The following is an 8,712-nucleotide window of genomic DNA, read 5'->3' as shown; positions in this document are numbered from 1 at the left end:
TTCTCTCTCATAGTTCAGCAAAATTCCACTTGAGTGGTGCAGCAGAAAAAGAAAATCCCAATTTTATCAAAACAAACCCATGAAACTCTTTTAAAGGTTTTAAAAATCTTTAAAGGGTAGAGACACCTGCATTCACTCAAAGAGCCCCAGCTGAGTTAAAGACACAGATTGTGTGTTGTGGAAACTCAAGCCAAGTAGTGAACGATGAAAAAACTCTTCTTTTAATTTTTTGGCTTCTGCTGTCTTATCAGTGTTCTGCCCACCTGAACCAAACCCTGTGAAAAATGTATTTCCCCAAGTTCAAATGTGCAGTGTAAAACAATATCTAAAAGAAGTTAATTCCATTGCTTGTTCCTTAAATAGTTTTCAGTGCGAGAGATGGTTTTATAATCATGTGTCTATGATCAGAGACTTTTGGATAGACACCAAATCAAAACATCAGCAAAGAGAATGGGGTGATGTGGAAAACTGATTTATTCATTCAGAGTCAATAAAGTAAGCATGCAGTAGCTGGATTGTAAATAGCACTGTGGAGAAGATTTATAAGTCTTAACATGGGGAGACAGGTTTATCCTGGTTAAAAGCACATTTTAACTGGAAGAACCCTTCGCCGTGTTTATAAAATGAGGCCTTGTGTGCAAAATGAAACCTTAGGCCTGTGTGAATTTCAAATGGGCAAACAATGTCATCTGCAACCATGTTTTTCATCTCTAAAGTAGAAAGCTAAAATTTATCTGAAAATGTAAAAAAAGGAAGATAAAAATGCTAAGCAAAATAATTCTATGCCTCAGCAGGAGTATGTACAGTGCTTAAAACTTCCCTTTGCTCCAGATTGCTGTGTTTATAAATCAAAATTATATGTCCAGTGGGGAAAAGGGAAGTAAAACTGTTTCCAAATGAAAAAAGGACAAGTGATTCATTTCTGTTAAAATCATAATTGAAAATACAGAATGTAGAAATGCTCTTGGTTTACTTTTGTATTTATTTGTAACATTTGCTTTGTTGCAGTTAATATGATCAAGAGACTGAAAAAGAAACCATTTACCGCTATAAATCTTCCAACTATTTGAAAAAGAATACACATCGCAGACCTTCTGCACCCTATAAAGTAGAGCTTCATCTTTACCAGGGATAAATGCACTTCCTTCGATTTCCTGATAGAACAGGCCATTCCAGTATTTCTTTTATTAAACAAAAAAAATCTTTAAAATGTCTTTATTGATTGTAGTTTATAAACAATTCTGAAGAAAGCCTAGTGAAATCTAATGAGGTATTTCCCTTTGCAGCGGGACATGATTCAAACATGCATATGTGCAGCAAGGAAAATAAAAATTGACTCTGACAATCAGATACCCCAGCGAGCTTCTATCTTTGCAACAAATGTGCTCTAAATTCCAATGTGCTTTGACAATCACCATTTATTTCAATGCATCTTCCCCAGACACTAATTCTTACGAGCCAAATCCCCGTCTCGTGGAAGTCAGAGGGAGGTTTGCCATAGGTATCCATGTTGGAAAGATTTGATCCTAACTATGCTTAAAAGCAATCAGATGGATGCAAAATGAAAGGAAATGAATGTATTTACCCCTTGAAGTTCAAGGACATGGAAAAAGCATATGTCTGGCATTTTTATTCTGAAGCTCTCACATGCTGACAGAATATCAATCGCCCTTCACAAGTTAGCAAGATGCCTCTTCAGTGGCTCTTCACAGGCCATTTAGGGGTGCAGACAATAATCTTCCAGTGAAATAAGTCAATTTGTCTCCTTAGGTATGACATGCCCTTCTGACAGCAATATACTGTTCCCAGTACTTCATCTGTGCTAGAGTCTCTCATAGGGTTTTGGCTGGACATAGAATGGAGACAATTGGATTCAAAGATGTGCTACAAACATAGTCCACTGAACCAAGAGGTGGATAAGACTCCTTTATGGACAGGAAAACTTAAAAGCAAGAGGAAAACAACTACTGTGGGCATCTCTGGACACAAGGAGGACAATCCTAAAAGAATGGTTCTAGGGTGCATGCGAAATGAGTGCTTTAGAAATTCCGTCACTTATATGACTCTCATTATCAATAACGAGAAGTTATTGATAATTAATTCTGACAAAGAGATAATGTAACAAAGAGATAAAGACAATTATATAATCATAGGTTAATTTTTTTAAGGCCATTTTTAATGTATGTTGAAAATAAATAAAGATTCAGATGTTAAACTCATTTAAACATTTAAGGTAGATTTCACTGGTCTTCTGAGGTGGCTGTGTACATCAGCAGGCTTAGACCATGGGGTGAAGATAAAGACTAAGCAACCAGATTAATGTTACAGAACTAGTCATCCTATAACTGTGGAAAGTCATGTCAGTGAAAGAAAAAATCTTCAACATACCCTCAAGTCCCAGTGACTTTGCCTTGCAGGATCAGCCTCTCACTTCCTCCATGTGACATCCGTGACTCGTCACAGCTCAGCACCACAGGACAAACTTTGGGCGTTTCCAGTCAATTCAGAGAATAAATAAAACACACAGTAATTATGAGAAAACTGTGATTACCCTTCAGCAATTCCATGAATTAAATAAAAAAGAAAAGTGCTCACTGCACATTGGTCACGCAGTCCTGGAGGAAAGCCAGTTTCAAACAAGAGAAACTTGTATATCTCTGAAGAGGTGAGAAATAGAGAAAAAACAGTTCTTGCCTTTTAATACAGTTTCAGCAGTCCTTGAAATGCAGTGGTGTGCTGTTGATTTCTATTTCATGGATTTCATCAAATCTGAAGTGATGGTCCACATATCTCCTATTGCTGAGGCATTAAGACAATGTGTAAAAGGAGAAGTGTGACAACAAAGTAGGAAAGTCTCCCTTTCTCAGAAATCATGCTAATACCTCCAAGCAGGTTCTTCAGTTCAGGTCTCTTACATTTTTATTTCTATTCCAGCTGTTCCTCAGACGGATTGGTAGAAAGGTGTGACTCCAAGGAAAGTTTGGATTGCTCGTCCAGCTGTTCATTTTATTCTCTACATTTTAACAGGGGCAAAGAGAAGACCTTGTGCAGCATAACTCCAGTATGTTTTGTAAATATACTTGTCAGGAGCTGTAAAGCTGGGTGAGGACTTCCGCTGTAATTTCTACAACAGTGCATTCTCACCCAGCAAAGTGCTTATCTCTCACTAACTGTGTAAGTACTACATGCCTGACAACACTTCCCATTTCCTAGAACTGCCTCAATTAAATTTCTTTCTATAAAGCCTGGAATAAAACCAGTAAAACTCATAAAGTTGCTATCACCTATCAGGGGAACATGAGCTCGTGGAGTGGGAGTTCAGAACTACATCAGTCCATACACACAAGTTGCTAAAAATCTTTGAGTGGATGAGTTCTGGTTACTTAGACTGACTTTAATGTGCAATTCACAGAAAGACATTCATAGGTGCGCTGTGGATCAGGATGTACTTGGCAGGTATGACATTAAAGATGCTTTTTCAGACACATAAATAATAATGCTTCATTTTTTTCACATACTCAAAGCACAGATGAGGAACTGGGTGATTGAAAGATTGCGTGACTTAGCCAGGGTCATACAGGAAGATTGTGTCAGTGCTGGAAACTGAATGCAAAATTTCCAGCTCCCAGTTAGCTTTTTCTACCACAGTAGGAAGATTACTGAGTGTATCATTTCTCAAATAACTGATGGGAATGTTGAAAGGTGATTCCAAGTGTACATAAATACATCATGAAAGTATAGATTTGAAAAAGACATGTCATAAGCATTGCACCCTGATCTGTATTTCCTCATCTATGTGTTCAAGTGGCTTAGTTACAGTGGTAGTAACATTGCATATGAAAACCCATGCATGGGCATCCAGAAACTCTGCCACACTGCCTTTAGTATGTTCATATTGTCCTCTGTGGACAGTAGTTCCTGTTCTCATAAAATTGTGATTTGTTTTTTATTTATGTGTAGCAACACTCTCCTCCCCCTGCAAATATCATTTTATTTCGTATCTTCTAGATTTGCCAACAAACCACTCAAAAAGTGTGAGCTTGTGACTCTTGTTAGCTGTGAAGGTGAAGCAATTAATGCAGACTCCTACCTTAGCCAGCCTTCATATTATGTGTTACCTTGCATTTCCTTCTTAATGTTGCCATCTCTATTTGTCTTTGCTTTAATATCATTACCTATGCTTTTTTTTTTTTACTTGGTGTTGCTGTGCTTAGCATTTGTCAGTGTTTTCAATAGAATTGAAGTAGATTCAAGTATCACAAAAACACAGTGGACGAGCAGACTCTCTAGTCTGACTTTCTGTGCAGCCCAGATTATAGAATTTCACTTACTAGGTCAATGACAACAAAAGTTCTTTACTAAATCCTTGGGATATTTTGGTAAACCAAACAAAGCCCCACAGAGGGAACCTTCTAATTAACTATCCTACCCTACCAAGTTGTCTCTTGCTTTACCTTTTATTTTTATAGTTGTCTTTGCAATGAAATTAATAAACAATGCAGAAAGGCAGAAGAATATCAGCCAAAAAAAGGTCATTTTAGTAGGACTGTGATATATGATACTCCTGAAAAAAAGTCAAAGCAATTTTGGGAAAAAATGGTATGATGAATTACAGGAAATAGTAAATTACAGAGAAGTGTATTCTTTGTTACTTTTTCATAAATCCCTTGAAACTATTGTCATGAGATGATGATTAGAAATTTCAGTAACACAGTGGTGGAAACAGTCTGGCTCAAGACACTGTAATTTTGATTTTGTCTTCAAAACTTCCACTGTTGGATGTGTGAAAAAAATTGTGTATATATTAATTAACACTAATCCATACAAACAATTAATAATTTAAACATTGTCATTTATCTTCAGGCAAATTATTTGTAACTTACTAACCAGTTCCATGAAGCTGAAGTCATATAGAGATCAAATCCAGCCTTCTAGTTTCATTACAAACCAAAACTATAGGTAGCTGAATAAAATTGTGTAAATTATTTACTCCCTTGTCATTTCCCTTCAATCTGCAAATGTTTCCTTGAACATAGTTTTGTTGTATAAGGGCTCTTAGGGTCTTGGCCATCTAAGTATAGCTACCAACCAACATTTCTGAGGTGCTATCAGTCCATCTCACAATTTGCTGTGCTTTTATCTACCAGTGTGCCCTTTTGTAAACTGACAAAGATTTACAGTTCAGCATTTATTTACTTACTTAATCTACCATGTAGAAATGAACTTAAGTAGGTAGTTCTTAACATACATTGCTGCTGAGGTCTTATGTGAAAGACTGTGGCTTTATCTATTTACATGGCATGAAACCCATTTGCTTCCTTCCCAGAGGAGTTCCTACTGGAGAGGTGCCTTCTGCATTTGGTCTCTGTTTATTTTTACCCATCAGGATTTTACACAATGCTCACTAAGATGGACAGACAGACACCTATTTACTAAATGGGTTTTCATGAGCCAGGAAAATGAGGAAGGCATATTGATTTTTCGGTTTGCTGTTAAGATACATTTTGAAATTCTGTGGTTTTGGCTGACACTATAGCCTTGGCAGGGGCTTAAACCTGCAAAATTAAAACCTAAAATGTGCCACTTCCCCAACTCATTGCTTTTAATTGCTCATACCAGGAGTGCTGTGGTTCTCCGACACAGCAGCCGTCAGCCACCCGTGGCAGATGTTCGGCTGCTACCATGCCTCCACTGGACACAGCCCACTGTGTGCTTGCCTTACAGCCTCCAACACCAGTTACATTGCACTCAAGATGATGGGAGCAAGTGTGTGGTATCTCACAGACAAAAAAAAAATCACCCTTTCTCCTTTTGTAACAGAAGAGATCTCTGATATTTCTCACGTCAAGTTTCCAACTAGCTCCTAGCTTCTCCTGAAACATTTCCCTTCAGTGGCTCTTGGATTTAATGACTGAGCACTCAACAGTATCCACAATAACATTTCCAAATCTAAGTGTCAATGCTGCGATCCTGGAAGAGGTTGATGGGAATTATGCCCTTAACTTCCCCTTCAGTAAGACATGAGCACATACCTTGCATTCCTACAGCAATCTCACCTCAATTCCATGTGTGCTGGTTGTAGGCAACAAAACCTCAAATCCAGCATCTCGCTCAAGCTTATGCTTCATTCATAATTACATGAGCGTTCTGATTGCAGTCCCTGCCATAACTTGAGACTCTCATATCACCTGGTGTTTTAACTGGCTGGTGAGCTGGGTCCTAATACAAAGCCAGGCAACCGAAGAAATTAGAAGTATGGTTTTCACAAATGCTTCAGCTGGTTCCCTTTAAAAATGAAACTACTTGCAATGCATGTCTAAATAAGGATTACAGTGGGTTGCTATAGGCACCGAAATTTGGAGATGTTGGTCTAAATGACTTGGATATGGAGAAGTGTTTTTTACATGAGGTGTTATATAAAACTCTTGAGTTTCAATAAATAAACACAGCTATTTAGGAAGTGGTGACAATGTGCAATCTGCAAAAATGGGAAGCCTCGGAGGTGCTGTGGTAATAATGCAGTTACTTGAAGCACATTTAAGATACAAATATCTCTGTGGTTTTTTATTTGCTTCCACTCTTTGAGTCATTCTGAGAAACTTCACAAAGCTGTGCACATTCCAGTTATGGCTGAAGCATGATGCACTCCTCAGTGCGTACAAAAAGCTTTACTCTGGAGAGCCACAGCGTGGGTTGAGAAGAAGTCTTTTCCAGGCACTGGAAAATGCAGATTTGAAGCACAATGTAATGGAGAACTTTGTTTTGTGTATATAAAAGAAGAAGAAGAAAAGCAAATATTCTTGGCACGAAGAGACAATTAAAAAAAATAGGGAAGTAGCTACTCTCAAGACTGAAGCACTTCTGTCATAACATGTGTTGCTGAAGTCACCAAAATGTGGTGGTGGTAATGCTGTGGCTTTGTCCTAGCTGGAGAGAGGCTGTTTTGACAGTAGTATTTTGAATATTTATTGCCAAATCGAAACACAACCAAATCCCTCAGAGGGTTTACCTTAACCAAAATTTGTCAATGGAACAACAGTTCAAAGTAGTTTTACATCATCTGATTTCGAAAATCAAGGAATGGATGCAATTAAATTAGTTTCCAGAAGATACTCAAGGGCATGATAACACTGGAATAGAGTTGATTCTGACCTAGAAGATTCAAAGACAAGAGAAAACATATCCAAATATCTTGAAATAAAGCAAAACACCACAACAATAAACATGTTTTAGCTTATATTGCTTAAAAAAGATATTTTTTCTCCTCTTGATGCACTGTGAAGTAGTTACCTGGTGATCAGGATTGCTAGATTATAGGTGCAGATTTGCACACAGTCAGCTGCCAAATGCTTCCTAATGCCTCAGTTTACTCAAGCCCACAAAAAACATAAATACCCATAAATTTGTCCAAGAGTCTTGAATGAAATACTCAGCACAAGTAGAGAATGCTCATGATCACTACTTAAAGACAGCATTTTCTCTGTGGTTTACGGAGGTCCACAAGACCCTTCAAATTTAGTCAGAGTTTGCACTGGAGGTCTGACCATGCCTGCTCCTGTTCCTGTCAATTATTCAGGCTTTTTCTAGCTTTCCCGAGAGAAGTTGCTAAACACTTCCAACAAACCTGACTCTTCCCTCAGTTTTCTCTGAGCCATCCATCTTCAGCAAACTCAATGCTGATAGATCCCTGAGGTCATCCATAACCCCAGAAAGAGTCCAAGGCTGCTGTGTAGATAGAGGAATCTGCCTGGTGAAGGCAGTGTGGTGTTATCACAGGATGAAAGCCTCACAGGTCATTTAAAAGACCAAGTTGAGGGGAGTACCTTTTAGCCTAAAAGGAAATACATTCTTTTTTTGTACGCAGATTAACATCCAAGTTTTCAGAGCAGCTCAATTCCCCCAAAACTTATTGGTAGCAATGCTAGGTACCAAACAGTATTTCAGTGAAAACGGGAGATACTTCTTCAGATAACAAAGCCCAAGACTAATTTTAAATGCTTGCTGGGCCAGGCCCAAAAACTGAAATGAAGACCTGACCCCTACCATACACACATGTGACCCATTCCTCTAACTGCTTGTAGAGGACCAGGTTGGAGGTACTGAGCACGTCAACACTTACCCAGGCTTGGAGGGCAGGGTGCTTTCCCATAATCAGGGGGAAGTGTTGGAATGTGTTGTTGCTATGTTTTTTTAAGTCCTTTTGAAACTGTGACCCTAAGGAAATGAGGAAATACGGAGGATGAGGTTACATTGTTATTATTATTTCACGTTTTTTTGAACACAGGATTATATGGCTGGATTCATATTATATTAGTTTTCTAAATCTTTAAAAACACAGGGCCTACAGTGCACACTCAATGCTTTATTCATTAAATTAATGTATTTCTATTTTTAAAAAATCCTGCCTATCTAGCAAGCATTCCTTTTTCCTCTCGCTCTGTCTCTGTTTCTCATACTCCTTGGAATATTCTTGTCTGAAAACACGTGTCTGTAACTTTTGCATTTTATAAATAAAAGATTTGATTTTCGAACAATAAATCAGTGTTTCTCGCTTTCCTTAATTTTCGACTTCATGCTGACAGCCACTCTCTGACCAAGTTTCCCAACACCCTCACACAATGAGCAGCCATTGCCTTAAAAACAGGTGGGGTCAGTCCCTTCAGACATGCAAGTGGTTATACTGTTTTCCCAAGAAGTATTTTCCACACCCGA

The 8,712-nt window shown here is 38.2% G+C and overlaps 1 long non-coding RNA gene across 1 annotated transcript; it reads right to left on the bottom strand.

Annotated features, from left to right (window-relative positions):
• Window positions 1-1,824: 1,824 nt before the first annotated feature.
• Window positions 1,825-8,157, bottom strand: LOC108641790. The gene is made up of 3 exons (XR_001922264.1): window positions 8,120-8,157; window positions 2,389-2,482; window positions 1,825-1,846 (listed from the first exon to the last, which is right to left on the bottom strand). It is a non-coding gene; the product is annotated as an uncharacterized LOC108641790 (long non-coding RNA).
• Between the last annotated feature and the right edge of the window lie 555 nt (window positions 8,158-8,712).

This window comes from Manacus vitellinus, unplaced genomic scaffold, assembly GCF_001715985.3.
Source record: "Manacus vitellinus isolate BGI_N305 unplaced genomic scaffold, ASM171598v3 scaffold_8_pilon, whole genome shotgun sequence".
Lineage (NCBI taxonomy): Eukaryota > Metazoa > Chordata > Aves > Passeriformes > Pipridae > Manacus > Manacus vitellinus.
Note: the sequence above shows the minus strand (reverse complement) of the source record. Positions and strands in the feature narration are given on the sequence as shown.